We start from the raw sequence: 26,977 nt of genomic DNA, 5'->3' as shown, positions 1-26,977 counted from the left end.
CCTTAGCCGCACGTACATATCAATATAACATAAATGGAGGACCAAACTTTCTCCGAAAAAAATATAATAGGGAAAGATCAAGAACCACTTCCTCCTAGTGCTGAAGCTGCTGCCACTAGTCATGACATAGACGATAACATGCCATCAACGTTGTCTGCCAAGGCCGATGCCCAATCATAGTAGAGGGCATATACAATCCCAAATGACAAAGTTCAGGAAAATTACCTTAAAAAAAACCATTTAAATCGTCTGAGGAGAAACGTAAACTTACCAATATGCCATTTACGACACGGAGCGGCTAAGGTCTTTCCCTATGTTCATGACTAGTGGTTCAGCTTCACATGACGATGGAAGCCCTCATCCCGCTAAAAAAAATCAAACGAGTTAAGCTGGGAAAAGCACAGCAAAGAACTTTGCGTAAGAAGATATCACAAATCCCCAAGGAGAGTCCAAGTGTGGTGGCAGTTGCGATGCCTGACCTTCCCAGCACTGGATGGGAAGAGGTGGCTCTTTCCACCAATTGCATGCCCTCTGCAAGTGCTGAAAGGAGCACCCACAGTCCACTTGCTGATATGCAAATTGAAGATGTCACTGTTGAAGTACAACAGGATGAGGATACTGGTGTAGCTGGCACTGAGGAGGAAGTTGGCGAGGAGGATTCTGATGGTGATGTGGTTTGTTTAAATCAGGCTCCGGGGGAGACAGTTGTTGTCCATCAGATGAAAAAGCCCATCACGGTCATGCCTACGTAGAAGACCAAACATTCCACCTCTTTGATCTGGCAATATTTCTATCCCAATCCGGACAACAACTGTCTTGCCATATGTACCATGTATAAAAGCTGAAATAAGTAGGGGTAGGGTCGTTAACCACCTAGGAACATCCTCCGTTATACGTCACCTGCAGCACGTTCATAAAAAGTTACTGTCAAGTTCAGAAACTTTGGCTAAGACCGTAAGCAGTCCAGGGACACCTAAATCCCTCTGTCCTGTTGTATCCAAGTGCCTGCAAACCACACCGTCAACTCCCTCCTCATCAATTTCCTCCTTAGTCAGGATCAGAAGTAGTCCTGCAGGCCATGTCAATGGCATGACTGACTCTCCTATCCGGGATTCCTCCGGAGGATCCTGCATTGCTACACCTACTGCTGCCGCTGCTGGGAGTCATTCATCATCCCAGAGAGGAAGTAGGAACACCACTACTTTTACTAAACAATTGACCCTCCAATAGTCCTTAGCGAGGAGGATGAAGTACAACAGCAGTCATCCTGAAGCAAAACGTATAACTGAGGCCTTGACTGCTATGTTGGTGTTAGACGTGCGTCCGGTATCTGCCATTAGTGCAGTGGGATTTAGACAATTGATGGAGGTAGTGTGTCCCCGGTTCCAAATCCCGTCTAGATCCCACTTCACTAGGCAGGCGATACCGAGACTGTACAGAAATGTCAGAAAAAGTGTCATCAGTGTCCTGAAAAATGTGGTTGTACCCAATGTCCACTTAACCATGGACATGTGGACAAGTGGAACAGGGCAGGCTAAGGTCTATATGACTGTGACAGCCCACTGGGTAGATGTATCACCTTACGCAGCAACAACAGCAGAGTCACCAGTAGCAGCATCTCAGAAACACCAGTTCGTTCCAAGGCAGGCTACGCTGTGTATCATCGGTTTCAGTAAGAGGCACACCGCCGACAACCTCTTAGAGAAACTGAGGGAAATTATCGCCCAGTGGCTTACCCCACTTAGATTCTCCTGAGGATTTTACAACACCACCAATATTGTGCGGGCATTACATCAGGGGAAATTCCAGCACTTCCCATGTTTTGCTCACACAATAAACTTAGTGGTGCAGAATTTTCTGAAAAGCAACAGGGGTGTGCAGGAGACGCTTTGGGTGGCCCGAAAAATTTCTGGCCACTTTTGCCATTTACCGACTGCGTGCCGAAGACTGGAGCCCCAGCAAACACTCTTGAACCTGCCCCGCCATCACCTGAAGCAAGAGGTTGTGATGCACTGGAACTCAACCCTCTATATGCTTCAGAGGATGGAGGAGCAGCAAAAGGCCATTCAAGCCTATACATCCACCTATGACATAGGCAAAGGAGGGGGTATGCACCTGGCTCATGCGCAGTGGAGAATGATTTCCATGTTGTGCAAGGTTCTCCAGCCCTTCGAACTTGCCACACGGGAAGTCAGTTCAGAGACTACCAGTTTGAGTCAGGTCATTCCCCTCACCAGGCTTTTGCAGAAGCAGCTGGAGAAAGTGAAGGAGGCGCTTAGATGGAGCGATTCTGCTCGGCATGTGGGACATGTGGATGAAGCCCTTCATTCGCTTTGCCAGGATTTCAGGGTGGTCAATCTGTTGAAATCAGACCACTACATTTCGGCCACCGTGCTCGATCCTAGGTTTAAAGCCTAAGTGGTGTTTCTCTTTCCAGCCGACACAAGTCTGCAGAGGTGCAAAGACCTGCTGGTGAAAACAGTGTCAGCTGAAGTGGAACGTGACACGTCAACAGCTCCTTCTTCATTTTCTCCCGCAACTGGGGCTGCCAGAAAAAAATTTAGGTATCCTAAGCAACCCACTGGTGGTGATGCAGGGCAGGAAGGACCAAGTTTGGACATCTGGTCCAGACTGAAGGACCTGGCAACAATTTCTGACATGTCTACTGTCACTGCATATGATACTGTCACCATTGACAGAATGGTGGAGGATTACATCGGTGACAGCATCCAAGTAGGCATGTCAGACAGTCCGTACCTGTACTGGCAGGAAAAAGAGGCCATTTGGAGGCCCCTGTACAAACTTGCTCTATTTTACCTGAGTTGCCCCCCCTCCAGTGTGTACTCCGAAAGTGTGTTTAGTGCAGCCGGGAACCTTATCAGCGAAAGGCATAGGAGTTAGCTTCCACAAAATGTGGAGAAGATGATGTTCATAAAAATGAATCATCAACTCTTCCAGGGAGACCAACCTCCAGAACGTACAGAGGGACCTATGGTGGTGGATTCCCATGGGGACGAATTCATACTCTGTGAGGATGAAGATGTACACAACACTGAAGAGGGTGAGGAATCGGTGGATGAGGAGGATGAGGACGACATCTTGCCTCCATAGAGCCAGGTTGTGCAGGGACAGATTAATTGCCAGCTTGTTTTGTGGGAGTCCAAACGAACCAGTCATTTCAGCCACAGTCATGTGGCAGACCCTGGAGCTGAAATGATTGGTTTGTTAAAGTGTGCATGTCCTGTTTATACAACATAAGGGTGGGTGGGAGGGCCCAAGGACAATTCCATCTTGCACCTCTTTTTTTCTTTGCATTATGTACTGTTTGGGGCCTAGTTTTTCAAACTGCCATCCTGTCTGCCACTGCATTGTCACTCCTAGATGGGCCACGTGTTTGTGCCGCCCACTTGTGTCGCTTAGCATAGTCATCCAGCTACCTCGTTGCAACCTTTTGGACATAAAAACACTATTGTGAGGTATGAGGTGTTCAGAATAAACTGGAAATGAGTGGAAATTAAGGTTATTGAGGTTAATAATAGCATAGGAGCAGAAAAACCCACAAATTCTGTGATTTTAGCTGTTTTTATTCTGTTTTTACAAAAAAATACAGATCCAAAACACAAAACGCAAAACACGGAAGTGTGGTTTTGGCAAAACCAATCCAGATCGAAAACACGAAGAAAGATCCAGATCCAAAGCCAAAACACAAAACACGAAAAGTGGCCGGTGCACACCCCTAGTTTAGACATAGATATTGAAATTGCTACAGAAGAAGTGCAACAGTATGAGGGAGATATTTGTGTATCTGGCACTAATGATGTGTTGAATGTGTTAAAAAAAATTCAGGAGGATAATATTGTTTGTGTCAAAGTAAGTCAGCTACCAGTGGCAGCAGTTATTGTCAGTGATAAGAAGAAGCACATTGTCATGCCTGGAATTATTTTTACCCAAATCCTAACAACATTTGTCAAGGCATCTGTAGCATTTGTAATATCAAAGTAAGTTGAGATAGAGGCTCCTCCTCCCTGTTTAATCATTTGCAGCGAGTTCATTCAAATTATTTATCAAAATCATTTAAACTGTATAAAAAAACAGTCCAGTATCAGCTACCAGCAGTATGGATAGATACTTGCACATGCAATCTTTACCACTAACACCTTAATTATCAACCCCCTGATTAATGATCAGAAACTGACTCCCTTATCAATGATTCCAAAAAAGAACCTGTGTGCCAAGGGCTGCTGCTGCTGCTGGGTGTGAATCTTTATCACAGAAGGGAACTAAGAAAATGACTAGTAGTTTAACACAAGAATTGTCTTTAAACAATCATTTGCAAGAAAAACCAAATATGACAGCTGCTATTTTGTTGCACACCAAATCATTGAAGCCATGGTGGTTATGTTTACATTAGAACTGCATACACTATCCACCATCAATGCATCTAGTTTTAGCTGATTAGTTTAGCTCATGTGTCCACCTATTCACTTAACTACAGATATGTGAACAAGTGGTACTGGTCAAACTAAACATTACATGACTGTTACTGCCCACTAGGTAGGTGTATCGCCTTCAGCAGCAGCAGTATCTAACAGACAATGACAGTTTATTCACAGGCAGGCTTCTCTCTGTATCAATGGCTTCACTAAAGCCCCATACACACTAGACTTTTTTTTTTTAATTGATATGAATGATAATGATATCTTTGAACAATATATAATGTTCAAATCATCCAGTGTGTATGCACTATGTGATTAACGATGCCCACTCCCGTGTGTTGTTATCGATATCCCCAGTTGTCTATACTTGCAGTCCAATCTGGGGATATTGTTAATATTGCTATGCTGCCGAATGCAGCATGGCCCAATCCCTGCCTTTGTTCATTGTGTATGCACAACCGATGTCAGCACCCCTGCTGGGTCCCTCTGTTGACAATATCGGGTCGATGGTGGGGCATTGTGCATGTGCGGCATGCGCAATGCATGTGCGCGAGCCCCAGAGCGAGTGAGAAATTCACTCACTCCGGGGCTCACTACAAATGTGGCGGCCATTGATGTTGATCGACAGCTCGCCCCATTGTGTAGGCGGGGAGAGGGGGTGGCTGGACAAATGGAGGCATTCCTGAAGGAATGCCTGCCATTTCTGGGCAGCCCTACTGACATCACCAGTGATATCAGTAGTGAGCTTCTGGCTCTATTAGAGCTGGAAGCTCACTTGGGCTTGCGGCAGATGAGACCCTACCACAAGGGTCTTGTCGCAAGCCGGATGGTCGCGATGGTCGCGACCATCATGACCATCACCTGGCCGCTCGCAAAACCTGTGGGTGGTCACCCACAGCTTAGCGAGTGGCCAGGAGGCCGGGTTATAAAAAAAAATGGCTGTCCTGATTCAGAGCGAGTGCTCGCTTTTTGTGAGCGGCTCTGAATCAGGCCCATTGTCCAGTGTGTTCCCAGCTTAAGAAGCATACCAGTGTCAATCTGTTAGAAAAGGGATGTGATAGCAAAATGGCTTACCGTGCTAAGACTCTCCTCTGATTTTGTCAGAGGGTGGAATTCCACCTTTTATATGTTTCAAATTGAAGAATAGCAATAAGCCATTATGATGTACACATCAAATGAAGAGATAAAAAGATGGGTGACAAGTTATCACCTTACTGCAGCATATTGTAGAATACTCTCAGTGTTATGCATGCTACTGAAAGCATTTGAAATTGTAACCAGTGAAGTGAGTTCAGACACTGCCAGCCTGTCAAACCCTTAATTGAACTACTGTACTGTAAAAGCAGCTAGAGAATCTGAAGGAGGAGATTAAACAAATTGATTTGCCAGGACTAAAAGGTTTGCAACATCTTGCAATTGGATCAGTACATTTTGACAGCTAAGCTTGAGCCTAAGTTTAAGTCCTATGTAATATCTTTCTTTCTAACTGACATAGATATTAAGAGATGCAAAAAGCTTTTTACGAGCAAGTTATCAGCTCAAGTGGCACATGATGTGACAATGTCTCCTGCTTCAGTTTCTCCTGTAATTGCTGCTGCTAGAAAAAAACTGAATCAATGAAACCATATCATGACATCTTGCCATGCTTAAAAGAATTATCACAAATTATTGACTCCTCTATTATTTATTAATCTGATACAGTGAACATTAATAGAATCATGGAGGATTATTTTAATTACAAACTGCAAATTGGCATGTCGCACAGTCCACTTGAATACTGGGAGGAAAACAAGGCAATTTGGAGATCCCTTGTACAAACTAGATTTGCTTTACACAAGCAGCCCACCCTCTAGTGTGTACTCAGAAAGAATTTTTAGCACATCCAGGAACCTTGCTAGCAATCGACCAAAACTAGGTTTTGCAAACATCTTGCAATTGGATCAGTACATTTTGGCAACTAAGCTTGATCCTAACTTTAAGTCCTATATCTTTCTAACTGAAACAGATATTAGGAGATACAAAGAGCTCCTTGTGAGCAAGTTATCAGCTCAAATAGCACATGACATGACAATGTCTCCTGCTTCAGTTTCTCCTACAATTGCTATTGATAGGATCAAACTGACTTTACAAAGAGACCCACTGATGATGATAATGAGTCAACTCAGCGCTACAGAGTAAAATATTATGACATCTGGTCAGGCTTAAAAGAATTGCTCACATATATTGTCACCTGTACCGTGACTCTTTCTGGTGCAGTAAGCATCAATAGAGTGATGGAGGATTACTTTTATTATAAAGTGCAAACCACCATCTCACGTAGTCCCTTTGAATACTGGGAGGAAAATCTAACTATGAAGTTCTTAAGCTGGTCACCCTATAGTGTGCACTCAAAGAAACTTTTTATCACAGCCGGAAACCTTGTGAGCGATCGCATTGGAGCCTACTTCCAAAAATGTTTAAAAATCTACTGTATAAATTTTAAAAAATCTATAAAGGAACACCATTGCCACCAATTTCAACAAACACAGACTGTAATGTTGGATTCCACTGTGAATGAGCTAATATTGTGTGATGAAGATATTAACAACAGTGATGAGGGTGATGATGAGGAGGATTATATTTTCCAACTGTGAGCATAAATATCACTGTTACACTGTTAGCCTTAAGCCCATTGGAAGCTTCATTTAACCAAACCACAAAGATGTTTTCTTTTCTGGGAGCCCAAACAAACCAAGCACTTAAGCCACACAAGTGTCAGTCCTTAACTGGAGTGCTTGGTTTGTTAAACTTTGCATTTCCTTTTTAATATACACCACTTTTTAGTTTTTATCATGTGCTTTTCGAAGATTGTGTGTTTGACAGGCACTGTATATTTTAATGTACTTTACTGGGATTTTTTTGCCCTGAACAAAAAATATAATTATACAAAGCAAAATTTTGAATGTATTAAGACAATTTTACAAGTTTCTATGCTATTATCACCACTATGGTCCCATACAATGAATGTGAATAGTGATGGTGACAGTATGAAAACATGTAAACTGTTATGGAAAATAAAGAATTCAGGAATTATTTTAGCCAAATACTAATACTGTAGACACCCTTTGGAAATGAGACTCACTTTGATTTGATTGGGCCTGTGATTTGCTTGTTGGATAAGTTTGTAATTAACCTTTTAATTATCAATTTCTTCTTTATACAAATATCAATTTATATTGATCTGAGGCCTTTGATTTGGTTATATACTACTTTTAGATTTTTCTATTAAGCTTTTACTTTTAAACTATTAGTTATTGATTAATGAAATCATTCTATGGGAACATATAGTTTATTAAACTGCCATCCTGTTTTCCAATGCTCTGTCACTATGTTTCATGGATGTGCTATATTTTAAACTGTCAAGTGATTGTGCTGCTACTTTATTACTTAAGGTACGTATCCACTACCCAATTTTACCAGGTGTTTGAATGACAACAACCTCTTTATCGTTCACTTGTTTGAAAATTGGGCACAAATCGGGCAGTCTAATGTCAAAAACAACCAGTGATGCCCGCGCCCGCTGGTCGTTTTTGACATCTATCATCTCCCGAACATGCCGGTCAACCTGACGTCATCATCAGGTTGCCCATGTTCGGGGATGATTGATGTGTCTACACTGATTGACTGAACGTTCAGTGTAGGCACATCACAGACTGTGAAATGACTGCATGATTACAATGTTGTAATTGTTCACTTGTTTCACAGATGCTAAGTGAATATGCACCTTTAGTCTAGCCAGCCAGCTAACTGCAACCTTTGGCTTATAATGGTGAACACAATATTCTGAGCTGTGAGGTGGTCAAAATTGAATGAAAATGAATGTGTTGATTTTAATAATACTGTAGGAACAAAAACAGGCTCAAATTACATGATTTTAGCTGTATTTATCAATTTTTAAAGAAATCCAAAGCTAAAATATTTGAGGGGGCGTTTACAAAAAAAAAATTCTGATTTGGAACTAAAACCAAAACAAAAATACAGGGGTCTGCGTACATTTCTAGTCTGAATCATGCTAAATAGAGATGCAAACACAATAAAAACTAATTTTTTTAGTTAAATACAAAGAAAAATAAACATCAAATACAAAGAAAAATAAACATTTTTGAAAATCTAATGGGAATCTGTCCAGCTGCAGGGCAAATGGAAACTTAAATTAATGAATGTGAATAGATTGTAGCAACCAGACTAATAAAAGTAAGATTATTAGTGTGAAGGATCCAGATACAGTAAACCATACAGAAGTGGATAGCAATTATCACCAATAACAGTGTACAATTTGTCCCTGGGATTGAGCCCTGGTGCAAAATATAACTCCTGGCAGCAGGGCTGTAATTACTGATTGACCAGGCTGAGAAGGGGAGAAAGGGCCACCAGGTTCAGCCTCCCACAATGTTTAACCCTGGGGGGCCTGAAGCTGCCTGACACCAGGGAGCCTGTCTGAAAATTATCCCAACTTTGTCTTTTTCTCTGAGCTCCTGCTTCTGGGCTCCATCATGGAGCCTTCAAGATGTTGTGACCCAGAAATGTAGTGCATGCAATGTCATGACATTGAGTTAAATTCTTCACTTTGCCAGGGGTTCCCTGACGCCAAGATACGGTACTGCATGATATGCGCAAATGCAATTGTGTTGTGATCTGGTTAAGCCACGTTTCCAAGAACATGGCCTCACTGTGCTTGAACTACTGTATGCTTGTCCCCCCCTACACACACACACATTATGCTTTTCTAAGTGCAAGGAATCATAAACCCCAAAAATGGTAAAATTTGCATACAGATGGAGATAAAATGTGTTTTTGTGTGCACATGCACATCAAAAATGCATATTTTATATAAAAAAACAGACATAGGACCTCATTCAGAGCCGCTCGCAAAATGCGAGCGCTCGCTCTGAATGAGGGCCGCTGCATCTCAAAAATGATCCGGCTTCCTGGCCGCTCACTAGGCTGTGGGTTACCACCCACAGCCTGCGACGAGACCCTTGTGGTAGGGTCTCATTTGCCGCAAGCCACAGAGAACTTTCTGCTCTAATAGAGCCAGAAGCTCTCCCACTGACATCACTGGTGAAAAACCCAAAAGGTTTATGACCAGAACTACACATCTCTTTGAAATTACCTTTTTACAAACAATATTTTTTGTTTCAGAACTGCTACCCTTCTTCAATTATTATTTTTACACAAACTCAACACTAAATACTGTAGTAACAAAGTGAACCAATCTAGTCTTTGTTTAAGGATTTCCCTCAGCAGGTATATCTCTATTAACACCTTAACTGACATTTTTTTTTCCAAAAAATGCTCAGAAGTTGTCAGGTTTTATTTACGACTGAATTAGGTTAAGAACATCTAATTAAAACTTATCCAGCATGATTTTATGTAAAATTTATTTTTAAAACACAGCGTACCATAAAAATAGCAATTTGCATGGTATATTGTAGTAATGGCTATCAACGGCTGTAACATCGATGGCCAATAGTTTTAAACTATTGTAAGAAAACAGTTGATGGTTTAGCCATCGATTGTTGAGCTCTGCACATTTGGAATGGCCATTGGTGGGGAGTCCATCGATGGTTACCATTGATGGGCACCATAGGTGATTACCATCGATTGCACAAAGAACATCCATGGTGAACCATCAATGGTTTTCACCTCTCAATGGCCACCGCTGCTGGGGGGCACCAATCAAAACAGGGTGGGGGTTAGAATCCAACAGGTGGCAGGGCTAAGCTCCATCCCATTAAAAACAACAACTATTGGCTCCCACTCATCCATCGATGGTGGAGGACTATTGGCTCTCTGCCATTGATGGCAAAACTATTGACCATCTACAGTTAACAATCGATGATTGCTAACTACCAATGGCCATCCTTACTGCACATATGCGTTGGTCATTGGGCTGCCATCAACAGATGACTAAAACCCATATTAGGGATGGCCATCAGTTGGGTGGCCATTAATGGTTACCATTGATAGGCCCATTGGTGATTACCATAGTTGGCACACAAACTATCTATGATGAACCATCGATGGTTTGCACCCCCCTCCATGGTCACCTCTGCTGCAGGCACGCCGGGCCTTAAGCCAAATAAAAATGGGGGTGGGGCTTAGTGGCTACAGGGGCCAGACTTAATTCAGTCCTGCCAATAAAAATTTTAAAAAACGTCAGCTCCTGCTCATCAAAAGTAGTCAAATGTAGTTGACATTGGCCAGCAACCATCAATGTTTTGGAAACATCGATGTTTGATGGTCATCCCTAACCCATGTTTTTCTATGCACAGACCAGGGCTGGTGTGCAGTGTGACTGTTCATTGTGGCTGCTCCTGTCTGCAACTGTTGGGTGCTCAGAGGGGGGGAGCTGGCAGGCAGTGTCACTGTTCCCAGTGGCTGCTCCTCTATGCAGCTGCCGGTTGTTAGGAGGGGGGGCCGGCAGCAGTGTTATTTGTTCCCAGAGGTTGCTCCTCTATGCAGCTGTCCAGTGTTAGGAGGGGGCAGCCTGGTGGGCAATGCTTACTGTTTCTGGTGGCTGCTCCTCTATGCCAGGGAACTTTTTTACCTTTTGCCTCAATATATATTTAGATACACCAACATTACCCCCTTGATTTGAAAGGAAGGAAATCATATAGTAGTGCCCCCATAGTTATGCCCCTGTAGTAGTGCCCCCATAGTTATGCCCCTGTAGTAGTGCCCCATATAATGCCCCTGTAGTAGTGCCCCCATAGTTATGCCCCTGTAGTAGTGCCCCCATATAATGCCCCTGTAGTAGTGCTCCGACAGTTATGCCACTGTAGTAGTGCCCCCATATAATGCTACTGTAGTAGTGCCACCATATAATTCCCCTGTAGTAGTGCCCCCATAGTTATGCCCCTGTAGCAGTGCCCGCATATAATGCCCCTGTAGTAGTGCCCCCATAGTTATGCCCCTGTAGTAGTGCTGCCATATAATCCCCTGTAGTAGTGCCCCCATAGTGATGCCCCTGTAGTAGTTCCCCCATATAATGCCCCTGTAGTAGTGCCCCCATATAGTACCCCTGTAGTAGTGCCCCATATATCCAGTAAGCTTCTCTTTTACAGAGAGTTCTAAAACGATCTCCCCCATGGCATGTAGTATGAATCTGTTCTATGGCTATCACTTTTAAATCTTTCAGATTAGGCAGTCCACATTGAGCCACATGTTTAGATAGAGGATGTGTTTTAATACCTTTAAGGATATTCCTACGATGCTCCATAAACCGTGTATGCAATGACCTAGTTGTTCTCCCCACGTATTGTCTACCACAACCACAAGTGATGAGGTAGACAACATAGGATGAAGAACAATTCATAAATTCTTTAATTCTAAAACACTCTTTATTGGTATTGGAGGTAAATTCTATACTTTTCCTCTCAGTCTGTAAGCATGTGGCACAGGTGGACTTACCGCATCTATGGAAGCCTATTGGTCTTTTAGGAAGCCAAGTATTTCCGCCTAGTTTGATAATAGGTTCCTTCTTAAAATGGCTAGAGACCAATTTAGATTTCAAATTTTCCGATCTTCGGAAAATAACCTGTCCCATAAGTTTGGTATCTTGTTTGAGAATTTCATCTAATAAGAGAAGTGGAGTGTTTCTCCTAATGATTTTCTTAATTTCCCAGGCATGACTATTATACTGAGTAAGGAAGTACATGGAGTGCCTGTTATCATCAATGACATCATTGGTCCTTATATTTTCTACAAGCAGTGTGTCCCTATCCACACTACTAACTTCATGATATGCTTTTTTAAGGATATTAGTAGGATATCCCTGTTCAGATAAAGATGACATAAGCTCAGTGGCTTGCTTATTGAAGTTCTCCATAGAAGAACAATTTTGCCTGATTTGCAAAAGCTGGCTTTTTGGAATATTGTTTTTCCAACCTTTATTATGCGAGCTCCTGTAATTCAGATACCTACTCTGGTCAACTTGTTTAATGAAAGTTTCTGTGACCAGTATATTATCTCAGACAGAGACAGCAACATCCAAATAATTAATAAAACTTGTGCTGTGAACAAAAGTGAGTTTTAAACCATAATCATTCTGATTCAGACTATCAGTGAAAGCATGCAAAGATTATAAATCCCCATTCCAAATGATAAAAAGGTCATCTATATATCTGCCATAGAGGACGAGGCTCCCCCCGAACCCACCTCCCCACACATGTTGCTCTTCAAAGAGCCCCATGTATAGGTTGGCAAAGCGAACCTTGTCCCCATGGCAGTCCCCAGTGTCTGAAGAACAAAACTGTGTATCAAATATGAAATAATTATGTGTTAAAATAAATTTAATAGAATCTAATATAAAAATTCTTAGATCCTCTGACAATGTGTCATCTTTCCTTAAATAGTGGTCCACAGCATTAATGCCCAAATCGGGTGGAATATTGGAATAAAGTGATTCCACATCACATGTCCACAGATGGTTCTCCGGTTGCCAATTTATTGTGTTTATTAAATTTAGAAAATGTCTAGAATCTTTTATATACGATTTTAATTTAGTCACTTGATTCTGTAAGAAATAATCTACAAAAAAGGAAAGATTATTAGTAAGTGAACCCACTCCCGAAATAATAGGATGGCCCGGGGGTGCAACAGTGACTTGTGTATTTTTGGTAAAAAATAAAAAGTTGGTGTGATAGGGTGCAAATTAAACAAAAAGTGAAAAGTTTCATTGGTTATTACCCTCTGCTCCAAAGCTACTTCCAACAGCGGCCTCAGTTGTTTCTGGAAAAGGGCGGTGTCAAGTTGTCTCAATGCTTCCGTAACATAATCAGCCGTATTAAGAATGACAATCCCACCGCCCTTATCTGCGGGTTTGATGACAATATATCTGTCAGCATACAGACACTTCATGGCCCTCCTTTCCCCAGATTTTAAATTATCTTTAATCTGCATCTTTTCCACCCGTTCACACATAGTTTTAAACTGGTCTAATGTAGATTTATAAAAACTATCTATATATGGGCCCTTAAATTTTAATGGATAGAAATCCGATTTGTTTTTGAATAGGCTTCTTTGATAATCATATATTTTCACATTTTCCCTATTTCCCTCGTTAGTACTTTCTGTCTCATTCTGAAGGGAATGAAGAATATCCACAATCATATCATCCTCTTTATCGAGACAAATAGGTATAGTATTTTGTGTGTGTCCTTTGAGTGCCTTTAGAGCAAAGTAATGTTTCTGACACAGAGTTCTAACATAAAGGTTCAGGTCAACAAAGAGGCTAAAAAGATTAGGTTTAGAGACTGGTGCAAAATTGAGCCCTTTTTCTAAGAGAGTTAATTCATTATCAGTTAGAATCTTTGATGAAAGATTAAAAATACCCTTTCCTGAAGTTCTTATTTTAGTCGAAGACTTTTTATTCTGTTTTCTTCTACCCCCTCTTGTGCCTCTATGTCTCTTACTCTGTCTCTTTTTTGACCTAAAGGTGTCACTCCAAAGGGTCTGTTGAAATTTCTGCGTGCCCCCAAAAAAGCATTGTTTTGGGGGGAATGTTCAAATTCTTCTTCTGTTTCAGAATGTTTTGAAAATCTATTGGATATTCTTGCATCATTTCTATCCCTATGTGGTCCATGTTGTTCCAACATAGTAAACCTGTTTCTATGTGAGTAGTCTATATGATTGCTATTATTTCTAGATCTCCCCTCATAATTATAGTTTATTCTTGTTCGGTTTCTATTATTACCATGGGTCTGTTCTTTTCTGGGTCTAAATACCTGTCTAGGTCTAAATTTCCTCTCATAATTCACATACATCGTATTTGACTCAATATTATTTCTACCTAATCTATTATAATTGTGTATTTCCCATCTTTCGTAATCTTTAGTGTCTCTATCCATTTTATGTTCCTTTCTGGATATTAATAAATGTTCATATTCCTCTATTATCTCTGTGGGGAGCATTATTATTTATCTCTATGGGGAGCATTGTTATTTATCTTTGTGGGGAGCAAGGTTATTTATCTATGTGTTGGAGCAATGTTATTTCCTCTGTGGGGAGCAAAGTTATTTCTTCTGTGGGGAGCAATGTTATTTATCTCTGTGGGGAGCAATATTATATATCTCTATGAAGAGCATTGTCCTTTTTTTCCTTGGGCAGCAAAGTTAATTCTTCTGTGAGGAGCAATGTTATTTTTCTCTGTGGGGAGCAATGCTATTTATCTATGTGGGGAGCTAAGTTTTTTATCTCTGTGGGGAGCAATGTGCTCTTTATTGTGGGAAGCACAGTTTTTTTCTACTGTGGGGAGCAAAGTTATTTCTTCTGTGGGTAGCAATGTTATGTATCCCTGTGGGGAGCATTATTATTTATCTCTGTGGAGAGCAATATGATTTTTTTCCTTGGGGAGCAAAGTTATTTCTTCTGTGGGGAACAATGTTATTATTTTCTGTGGGGAGCAATGTTATTTTTCACTGTGGGAAGCAATGTGCTCTTTTCTGTGGGGAGCAAAGTTTTTTCTTCTGTGTGGAGCAAAGTTATTTTTTCTGTGGGTAGCAATGTTATTTTTCTCAATGGGGAGCAATGTTATTTATCTCTGTGGGGAGCATTGTTATTTATTTCTGTGGGGAGCAGTGTTATTTATCTCTGTGGGAAGCAATGTTATTTATCTGTTGGGTGCAAAAGTTATATCTTCTTGGGGGAACAATGTTATTTTTCTCTGTGGGGAGCAAAGTTTTTTATCTCTGTGGTTAGCAATGTTATTTATCTCAGTAGGGAGCAATATTATTTATCTCTGTGGGGAGCAATGTGCTTTTTTTCTGTGGACTCATCAGCAATCATTACCACCTCAACACATAAACTGTGGACATAAAAAATTAGGTTAATGTTACGATCTGCTGCCGGGATTTCTTACTGTCCTGCAGTTTCCTGTCCTAGATGTTGTTGGCAGCAGGGATGCTGTCAGTATGTGAAAGTTTTCAGCAGCAGCGAGCATGTAATTAAGCTCTCACTGTGTGTGCAGCTCAGCTGCAAATTAATCTCTAATCAAGGAAGCTGGATTGCATTGCTTCTTACTCCTGTGAAATTGTAGTCAATACCAGCATTCCCTGCTGGTGATAGCCTATTCCTAGTGTCCAGTCTGTTTAGGTTCCATCCTGCTCCAAGTCTCCTGTCTCGTCAGAGCCATTTACCTGTGTTATTCATCTGTGTTCCTGGTCAAATATCTCCCAGTCTGCTGTGATCATGTTACCAGGCCTGTGGCCTAGCCATGTTATCAGCTTGCAGTTCAGCCATGTTACCAGCCTGTGGTCTAGGCACATTATCAGCCTGTAGCCCATCCAAGTTACCAGCCTGTGGCCTAGCCACATTATCTATCATCCACATCAGACTACAGTACATCGCACCATCTGTAGCCAGCCGCTGTTCCTTCTGGTGGCCCATTTGTGTAAAAGTCAATGGTTTCCATACATACCTATGACTCTTACCATCAAGTGCAGCCATCCACAGCATATCTCCATTGCTAACTCCGGTCCACTCGAACTCCAGTGTGTGATCATATCTGCTGAAGTACCATCTCTGCTGGCAACAGGGAACTGCCTTACCTGTTGTCCACTGACTGGTGTATCAGTGTTTGCCAAGTCCATCGCTGGGTATTCAGATTCAATCTCCACCCAGATCAAAATTGCCAGCTCAGGTACGTACCAACTGTGTACCATCTCCGACCTTCAGGTGTCAGTAAGATAAAACCACACTGTGCCAAGAGCAAGTCCTGGTGCCAGCCTAATTACTGGTGAGCATATCCAGTCACTAAGGGAACAACGGGTTGGTGTTATAGGTGGAAGATGTCACTTAGTGACTGTGGGTTTATCTTGCGTCACACTGTAGCATCATAACAGTTAAAGCACCACTACACCAAAACTCATTAAATGTTCCCTAATAATAATAATAATAATAATAATAATAATATAGGTTTAGTCTCCCATATCCAAATATTCTGAAAGGAGTATTCCGAAATACAGAATTTTTTTCGCATGAATGAGATAATGAAACCCTTGATTTTTGATGGTTCAATACACACAAAATTTGTCTAAGGCACAAATTAAAAATAATGTATAAAATTACCTACAGGCTGTGTGTATAAGGTGTATATGAAACTTAAATGAATTTAATTTCTGTACACAAACTTTGTTTGAGCCACAAAATTATTGAAAATATTGAATAAAATGACCTGCAAGCTGTGTGTATAAGGTGTATATAAAACATAAATGTATTCTGTGTGTATATTTGGGTCCTATTCCCAAGATAATTCATTATGGTATGCAATTATTCCAAAATACGGAATATTCCGTTATCCAAAATACCACCGCTCCCAAGCATTTTGGATATGGGAGTCTCAACCTGTAACATTATCCTGATACCTCAAGGTTTTAGTATTTTGTTGTACAGTATGGGGAGATATTAGTTAACTTCAGGTCTCTTCATGGAAAACAATAACAATGTTGGCACCTGAAATTAAAAATAAAGAAATAAGCAATCTGAAAACTTAAACTGCCCTGCATAACTACCTAAGGAGTACTATGCAAATACATTGACATCATTTTCATATCTCTTGTCACATGTGTGTGGCTGTGGAAAGGAGAGGCCATCAAATAGTGCCTTTGCTACAATGCACTACCACTGATTTTCATTTGGCAGTTTTCAAACTTCAACCTGAGACAGAATGATTAGTTTAAAAATAAATTGTGTACAATGTATGCCATCTGCTCCATCTAACAAATATCCATAGCAATGCCACAATCAACTAGGGCTAATGTTTCTATACAAAATAAAAATCCTATATCCCACCCTGGAATATGAGCACCCACACCACTATTCTACTGTGCCTTGCATCCTGAGCAGTCACACTTGTAGCACCACCCTAGTTACAGCTCTGCTAAATCCACACATTCATACTGTATATAAAACACACTGACCAGTTGGACACATTACATAAACATATTTCTTAAACATATTCGCAACATTTACTACAAAATAAACTCCATATACAACACTTCTCTATTTACTAAATAAAAACAATCTGACGAGCATAGAAGGAATAAAACAGACATAAATATCTTCCCTATTTGAATATGTTATTAGACTATAAATTGAGCAATTTAACATAATATAATGCAGATAAAATCACAGTGACTGCCATGTAATACAGAAAGTCTCAGTGACAACTATACAGTATAATACAGAGAGCGTTGCTGTGACCATCTTATAATGCAGAGAGCATCACAGTGACCAGAATATAATACAGTTAGTATCAGTGACCACCATAAAATACAGAGTGCATTGCAGTGACCGCCATATAATACAGAGAGCATCACAATGACTGCCATATAATAAAGATAGCATCACACCGACCTTCATATAATACAAATCGCATCAGTGACTGCCATATAACACAGAATGCATTGCAGTGACCTCCAAATAATGTAGACAACATCACAGTGGCCTCCATATAATGTAAAGAGCATCAATGACTGTCATATAAAACATAGAGCTTCAGTGACTGCAATATAATACTGAGAACATCAGTGACTGTCATTTAATACAGAGAGCATCAGTGACAATCATCTACTGTAATAATACAGAAAGTATCTTTGCTCACTTGAAAATATAATTCCAACATCAAAAATGAACCTCTCCTTAAAAACTTTAACTATTGTTAATGTAAGCTGGAGGAGGGGACATGCACAGAGAAGGAAGATAGGGACCATGCAGTCTAATGCTGCAACGCACAGCTCCATGACTATGTGCAGCAGAATGCCCCCTCTGCTCACCGCACTCCTCTCTGCAACTCCTTCATCCCCACTGGCACCCCCTCCCTCCATCACCCAGGCTATGTTCAGTGCTACAACACCCCCCCCATTACAGTAACCTAAAGATATCTAGCAAACATTATATTCAACTGTAAACTGTACAAGGCCTTTTGAAATGTATGTCTTACATCCAGTGTCAGACTGGGGCATTAGAGGCCCACCAGGGAATGCAGTGGTAGGGGCCCAACCTTATGGGGTATGGCTAGCCACCGTAGGGGGTGTGGCCAATCACAACAGAGCCTTGGCCAACCATTAGAAAAGACAAAGCCTGCAGACAGCATGAATACTACAGTGCATGGTCTAGGGCCCCTTTATAATATATAGTAAATACTGATTGTGCATGCATGATAATGTAGGATATTATGCACTGTAGTAAATACACCATAGTCCTGGGAAAGCAGTATAATGTAACATATGTATAATAATAAGCATGTGTTGGTGATCCTGTCTATATATACCACATTAACACACACTATATATTATAGGGGACACTCGTATACACCAGCCAGTGTCTAAAACTCAATAAGAACTGCATTAGTAAAGGCCAAATACATGTCTCTGTACAATGGTTTAACAATCAATGTTATTACTACTCGGATGAACATGTTGTTTTTACAACTTCATTCATAGTCTGCAAAATGCTATACTTTAAATGTTATTTTGGCAGGAGAGCGAATCTTGCCATAATATCAATAGAAATAAACCAAGCACATGACAATGTATAATTTAAGTGCACAATCTACAACCTGATCCCTAGAGGAAAGTGTGGGTCCCACCATGGATTTTCCCCTGTACCCCTGTGTGCTAGTCTGTCCCTGCCCATATGCGATTGGACCCACTGATGAATTCGCTGGTTACTTGGTGTGCAGACCTGAGCCTATCTGGACTGTTCTGCTTTTCTCTGTTTTCACTATACCTCCTTTACAACATTATGGCCTTTGACGGATGCTCAAACATAAAAAAATCTAGCCAACATTACATACCCATTTCAGTATAACAAAACAAGGAATTTGTTATGGCAGCTACTATTACCCATAGCAAAAAATAAAATCAACCATAACACACACTTATAAAACAGCTATCATACAATTATGATAACTGTTTTATATGTATGTGTCATGGTTGTTTTTCTGTTGTAAAGTAGTTTGCATGTGGCTCATGGCATAAATAACCTTCTTGAATGTTTGAACACATCTTTAAGCTAATCTATTGGTGGCAGGGTGATATTGTACATTTTTTTCTGGATGACTAATTTTTGAAGAATAGCATTCTCAGATGACATTGTCACAAACATGATGGACCTGCAAAACTAATATGAACTTTGCTATGAGGATGACAACTATTCCCATGGTTCTTATGGATCTGCATTTTGAATCTCTGACATCCTTCACAATCTTTAATTACTCATTCGATCTGACTATGGACTCCAAGTCACCAAACATACATTTTTATTAAGACACTGGGCCTGATTCAGAGCTGAACGCTCTGACCAGAGCGCTCGCTCTGAATCAGGGCCCTCCTACATTTTTTTGGAGCGTCCTCATGGACGCTCGCATAGCTGTGGGTTACCACCCACAGCTATAGCGAGCGTCCATGATGATGGTCGCGATGGTCTTGACCATCGCAACCATTGGGCTTGCGACGGAGACCCTGCATTAGGGTCTCGCTGCCGCAAGCCCTGGAGTGATTTTGGCTCTATCAGAGCCAAAATCACTCCCACTGACATCACTAGTGATGTCAGTGGGGCCGGCTTCAGATGGTAGGCATTCCCATGGGAACACCTCCATCTGGCAGGCACGCCCCCGGCATGCCCACCAAAGGGGGCGTGCTGTCAATCAACATCGACAGCACGCCCCCATTGGTGCAAGACCAGGAGCGATGGTGAGCCCGTCGCTCGCAGGGTCTCGCGCATGCGCATGACGGAGCTCCCTCTGTCGTGCACATGTGCAGTGGGGAACATCGACCCACTTGCGAGCATCCTGCCGCTCGCGAGCGGGTCTGAATGACCCCCACTAACCGGTCATTCTGAATGAGGGCGGCTGCTTATTTTTTTTTAAGTGCGGCCTCCTGGTCACTAGCTGAGCTGTGGGTTACCACCCACAGCTTAGCGACTGACCAGGGTGATGGTCGCGATGGTCAAGACCATCGCGACCATCGGGGCTTGCAACAAAACCCTAAGGTTGGGTCTCGGCAACCGCAAGCCCCAGGGAGCTTCCTGCTCTGAGCGAGCAGGAAACTCCCCACTGACATCATTGCTGATGTCAGTGCGGCCGTCCACAAAACGGCAAGCGTTCCATCAGGAATGCCTCCGTTTTGTGTAGCCACCCCCCCCGCCCTGCCTACAAAATGGGGCGAGCTGTCGATTAACATCGACAGCCGCCCCTTTTGTAGTGAGCTTCAGAGTGAGAGAGTTTGTCTCTTGCTCCAGGGCTTGTGCATGCGCAGTGCGGCCACTGCCCATGTGCAGGACCAACATTGAGCTGGTTGCGAGCACTCAGTGCTTGCGACCGGCTCTGAATGAGGTCCACTATCTGTTGCCCAGGGCTTTGCCCATGATGAAATCACTTTCGCCAAGTTTTTTTACATTTGAGGTGTTCTACTTGTATTGCTTTGCATAGGCGCCCTTTCGAGGGAGTGGCCCACATGACCAGCAATGCTGTATAGACAGGTGGCAGCAGCACCTTCACCGACTACTCACACCAATGTTACTGTACGCTCTGTGCACAGACTGCTATGTAGCATATTTTATTCCAGTGAATGTAAACCTAAAGCACTTCCCCCTCCAGCGCTTACAGGCTGCGCGCATGGTGCCACACCTATCTCATGCATTGATGATGTAAATACATTTTGTTTTTGTTATTGCGCAGCTTTAACTTGACGGATCAAGATGAAACAAAGTGCAGGTTATTATTAGGAGTATCTATTACAAAATTATGCAGTTTTCATGAAAATTGGGGCCTGATTCAGACCCGCTCGTTAGGATGCGTTCGAATGCAGCCTGCCGATGTTTGCATTCTGCGCATGCATACGCATCTCCTCATGCCTCCAAACTACTCTCTCTAACCTCCTCTCTTGGCCTCTCCCAATGGACTGACTCCTCTACTCATCAGGAGGGCCACTGTCTTGATCTTGTATTCACCAGACTATGCTCAGTTTCTGATTTCACTAATGCTCCTTTCCCTCTCTCAGATCATAACCTTATCACCTGCACACTCTCCTCCATTACATCAACATCATAGAAATCAACCAAACCTAAACCCAAAACCCGTAGAAATATTAATGCCATTAACCTTCAACAACTATCTACCTCTCTAAAACAACAGCTTTCACCAATTTCTACATTCACTTCTCCTGAGACTGCTGCATCACACCTAAACCAGATTCTAGAAAAAGCCCTCGATGAAGTAGCTCCAGATACCCATCACACACCACGTAGAGTTAGACGTCAACTGTGGCATTCTAGCTTAACAAGGCATCTACAAAAACTCTCACGTAAAGTTGAACGTCAGTGGCAAAAGTCTAATACTCCAAGTGACTTCCTCACATATAAGACTATCTACAACTCTTATCGTACTGCTCTGGACACTGCCAAACAAACATATTTCCAATCTCTAATCTCTGCTCAAGCTTCTAATCCAAAGCGACTTTTTAATACATTTAAACTGCTTCTCACCCCTCCATCACCCAAACCACCTGCTACTATCTGTGCACAAGATCTTGCTTCCTATTTTAGGGACAAGATTGATAAGATCCGAAATGAAATAGTAGGCTCTTCCTCAGCTAGTGACCTGCTCAATTCCCTACCTGAACCCTCTGGAACATTCTCCTCATTTGATCTCACAAACGAAGATGAAGTATCTACACTCTTCTCATCCTCCTACTCTATTACCTCTCCTCTAGATCCTATACCCTCACAAATCAGTAAAGCTTTGTCTCCTGTGCTTATCCCAACCCTAACTAAAATCTGTAATCTCTCTCTCTCTACTGGCAACTTTCCATCACTGTTCAAGCACGCAGTGATTACTCCCATTCTGAAAAAACAAAATTCTGACCCTAGTACGCTCTCAAATTACCATCCTATCTCCCAGCTCCCATGCCCCTCCAAACTACTTGATAGACTTGTCTACACCCGCCTCACACACTTTCTTAACTCACACCACTTATTGGACCCACTTCAATCCGGCTTTCATTCCCAACACTCCACAGAGACAGCACTGACTAAGGTAGTAAATGATCTTGTCACTGCCAAGGCTAAAGGCCATTATTCACTTCTAATTCTTCTAGATCCCTCTGCTGCTTTTGACACTGTTGACCACTCTCTTCTCATACAAACACTACAATCCATAGGTCTTAAGGGCACAGCTCTTTCTTGGTTTTCTTCCTACCTATCTGATCACTCTTTTACTGTTCATTTTTCTGATTCTGCCTCCTCTTCGCTACCTCTATCAGTTGGAGTACCGCAAGGCTCTGTCTTAGGTCCTCTGCTATTATCAATCTATACCACCTCTCTTGGCAAACTAATCAGCTCTTTTGGATTTCAGTACCATCTGTATGCGGATGATACTCAAATCTACCTATCCTCTCCAGATTTATCTCCATCTGTATTGGTCCGTGTCACTGAATGTCTTTCTGCCATTTCATCTTGGATGTCATCTCGCCACCTGAAACTTAATATTTCTAAAACAGAATTAATGACATTTCCACCGGCCAATAACAGTTACCAACCTGATCTCTCTATCACTGTTGATACCTCGACCATCCACCCCGCCCCACAAGCTCGCTGCCTTGGTGTCATCCTTGACTCTGAACTGTCCTTTGTTCCCCACATTCAATCTGTCTCAAAATCATGTTACATACACATAAAAAACATATTCAAAATTCGACCATATCTCACACAAGACACTGCAAATACTCTAATCCATGCACTTATTATTTCCCGCATTGACTATTGCAATAGCCTCCTTACTGGTCTTCCCAAAAACAGGCTATCACCATTACAATCCATTATGAATGCAGCTGCAAGGCTTATCTTCCTTGCAAAACGTTCTTCTTCTGCTGCCCTGCTCTGTCAGTCCCTCCATTGGTTGCCGGTTTTCTACCGTATTCAATACAAAATACTTTCACTTACACATAAGGCTATTAACCAAACCACACCAACATACATCTCTTCACTCATCTCAAAATATCTCCCAACCCGACCTCTCCGCTCAGCACAAGATCTGCATCTCTCATCCCCATGCATTACTTGCTCCCATTCACGGTTACAGGACTTTCTTCACGCTGCACCCACTCTATGGAATGAACTACCTCGCACAATAAGACTTTCATCTAGTCTCCAATCCTTCAAGTGATCCCTGAAAACACACCTCTTCAGGCAAGCTTATCAAATTCCAGAACCTCCCACATAACCTTCATAGCTTCCATATCTAATTACATCCCCTTTTTATAGTCCACACACAATCTCACACATTGTCTTTCTCTCACATCCTCATGACATTTGGTCGACATTCCTGTGTGACTGGATCATGCAGCCAACCAAGAAACTGTGCATTCTGGCTGGACCAATTGCAATATATAGCACCTATCCTTGTGTATCAATGCCTATTTCCCTATAGATTGTAAGCTTGCGAACAGGGCCTTCCTACCTATATATCTGTCTGTTATTACCCAGTTTTGTTCTATTAATGTTTACAATTGTAAAGCGCAACGGAATATGCTGTGCTATATAAGAAACTGTTAATAATAATAATAATCTCAGTGTGCATGCGCAAACCAGTCTATACGATTTTGAAGCACTCAGTCACTGCGCATAGCCACCTCACTAGAATGAGTGACAGGAGGAGCCGTTTGTGCATGGTGATAGGGGCTGATCACTGGAAATGGGGGAGTGGTGGTTTGAATACAGGCGTGCCTGAGCATCTTAACGCCATTTCAGAGGCGTGCATAATTAAGACGCAGCATTATAGTACATGTCACATGGTTGTTTTACACACTGAAGCACTCACAGTGCTTGCTTTAGGGTATGGTCAACCACAAGTGCTGCGAATGCTTCCGATGGTTCTCTATGTTACCGATGGTTGCATACACATCCATCCAGGAGATAACGTGCATAAGTGGGCTTCTTAAGTCAGGTTGGTGGGCATCTGGATACACACCGCAATCGCATGCCAAGACATAGTGGGCATGCTAATGCCTTGCCTTGCGATTGTGGATTTGCATACTTTCACTGCATGTGAACGCATCTAGCAAGTGGATCTGAATCGATCCCTTGGTTCAACAGTTTTTACTCCAACTTGGAACAAAAGAACAGACACAATTTTCTATTAGTATCAATTCACCTTTTCTGTGCCAATGAGGCCTTCCTCAATCATTCTTGTATTAAAGCTTGGTAGGCATTATTATACTAGAACCACACATTAACATTCCTTTTTATGACATATTCTATATTATTTTTCTTTAAACCAACAGCTCAATGTTAACACTGGTTCAGATAATAATCATCTTTGAATACTTTCGCTGTGTATATGATCCTGTCTTTTATTGCATTTGGGAGACCAACTGCAAATTAACAATGCTCGTATAATCGTCTCAACTCTGTTGCATAATTATATATAATTTTGCCTGTAAATTAAACTCTTTTATGAAGTAAAAAATAAATAAATCTGCAAGTACTAGTGGTTTGGTCCTCAAATGGTTTATTAGAACATTATCAATTTCCTGAGACTGCACAACAAACTGTGGTTCCTCGCACCCATTACACTCAGCAGGACTGAGATTTGATTTTTTTTTAATATAAAATTATTTACATGGCAATAAAGTTCCACTATTTGTACATGTGGCCTAATCTTCCATAGCGCCATTAAAGACTGACCCCACGACAATGCATCCTGACATTTCTTTTAATTGTAATTGTAAGGGGTGAGGGAGCAGGGGGGGTTACTAGGCACTGGACAAACGAGTATTGGCTGATTTGACTTCTCGGATGCACTTTGGGCCTTTTTGATAAAATGCAATGCCTCAATTCTAACACTAATTCCCACTTTACACACTGCTGACCTAGTGCCAATCTCTTTGTGCAGTGATGAATGCACTTTTATTCATTAGTTGTTATGTATGTAGTTTTGAATTAAACGCACTGATCAATTTGGAACTGACAATGGTAATTGAAAAAAGTCAGGTTCATTTAATTGTAAAATTGGCTTGATGCTTACAAATGACAAAGTCATGTGTCAGGTGTCAAAGTGAAAAAATGGGTTGATAACGATAATTGATAGCATAAAACATCAGCCTCAGAGATCAATGTTAAAATTAAGTGATTCTGATTTTTAAGAATGTCTTAGGCTAAGGGCAGTGTCACAATACAGAATTTTCCACAGAAATTGTGGCAACAATAATCACATCTAAACATTTCTTCAAATATGTTTCTTTAGATAACTATTAAATGTTACTGGAGAATGTTACACCAAATCGCTTCAGGGAGATGCACCTCAATAGTATGTGATAATTACTTGGCACACAGAGGGCCTGATTCAGAGCAGCTAGCTCTGACAAAGCGCTCGCTCTGAATCAGGGCCTGGCTTTTTTATTTTTGGAGAGGCCTCTCGGCCGCTCACATAGCTGTGGGTGACCACCCACAGCTATAGCGAGCGGCCATGATGATGGTCGCGATGGTCAAGACCATCGCAACCATCGGGCTTGTGACGAGACCCTTGTGGTAGGGTCTCGTTCATCGCAAGCCCCAGGAGCTTTTGGCTCTAACAGAGCCGGAAGTTCTCCACTGACATCACTTGTGATGTCAGTGGGGCCGCCTCCAAATGGCAGGCATTCCCATGGGAACGCCTCCGTTTGGGCAGCCACCCCCCTGGCCCGCCCACCAAAGGGGGGCGATCTGTCACTCAACATCGACAGCTCGCCCCCTTTTGTGCAAGACCCGGAGCGACGGATTGCCCGTTGCTAGCCGGGTCTCGAGCATGCGCACGACGGAGCCAGCTCCGTCGTGCGCATGTGCTGTGGGGCACCTTGGACCCGGTTGCGAGCGCTCAGTGATTGCGACCGGGTCTGAATCAGGCCCACAATGTGTTCACTGTTATTAGACAACAATTTGTAGCTGAATGTTTTACTGTATATGTGGCTCAAATCATCTTAAAAATATTCAATATTTAGAGAACTAATTATCTGAAGCAGTTAATTGCTGAAGAAACATTTCTGACCAAAGTAGTATAATTCATGCTTTCAAATCTCCTGTGACCCTTCAAATACGGGTATAAGACGATGAGACTAGGAGGGCTCTGAATCATTTCAAATATAATAACTTACTAGCTGAAGTACCTGGCATTGCCCTGGCAAGTCCATGACCAAATGTAACATACAATATGCTACAAATATTGTGTATTTTATTATGTGCAGCTACTCCATTCCAAAGTTCTGTGGTAAGCAATTTCAGACTTACTTACTGCTGTGCAACATATTGCCTAAAACATACATATTTGTATACATTTTTTACTTGAACCTAGTATCTTTATTATACTTCTGCTTGACTCCGAGATAAACTGTATCAATTTGATTGTGCTTAATGTTTTTTTGGATGGCATTAGTCATTGGAATTGAACATATTTGGTATGTATATGTCTGTGTAAAATTAAATGTGCATTATATTCCAAATGTTCTATTCTGGGTAGCTTGTGAATG

Source organism: Taudactylus pleione, unplaced genomic scaffold (assembly GCF_031769625.1).
Source record: "Taudactylus pleione unplaced genomic scaffold, aTauple2 ptg000138l, whole genome shotgun sequence".
NCBI classification, from domain to species: Eukaryota; Metazoa; Chordata; class Amphibia; order Anura; family Myobatrachidae; genus Taudactylus; species Taudactylus pleione.
The sequence above is the reverse complement of the archived record's forward strand: the minus strand, read 5'-3'. Positions refer to the sequence as shown.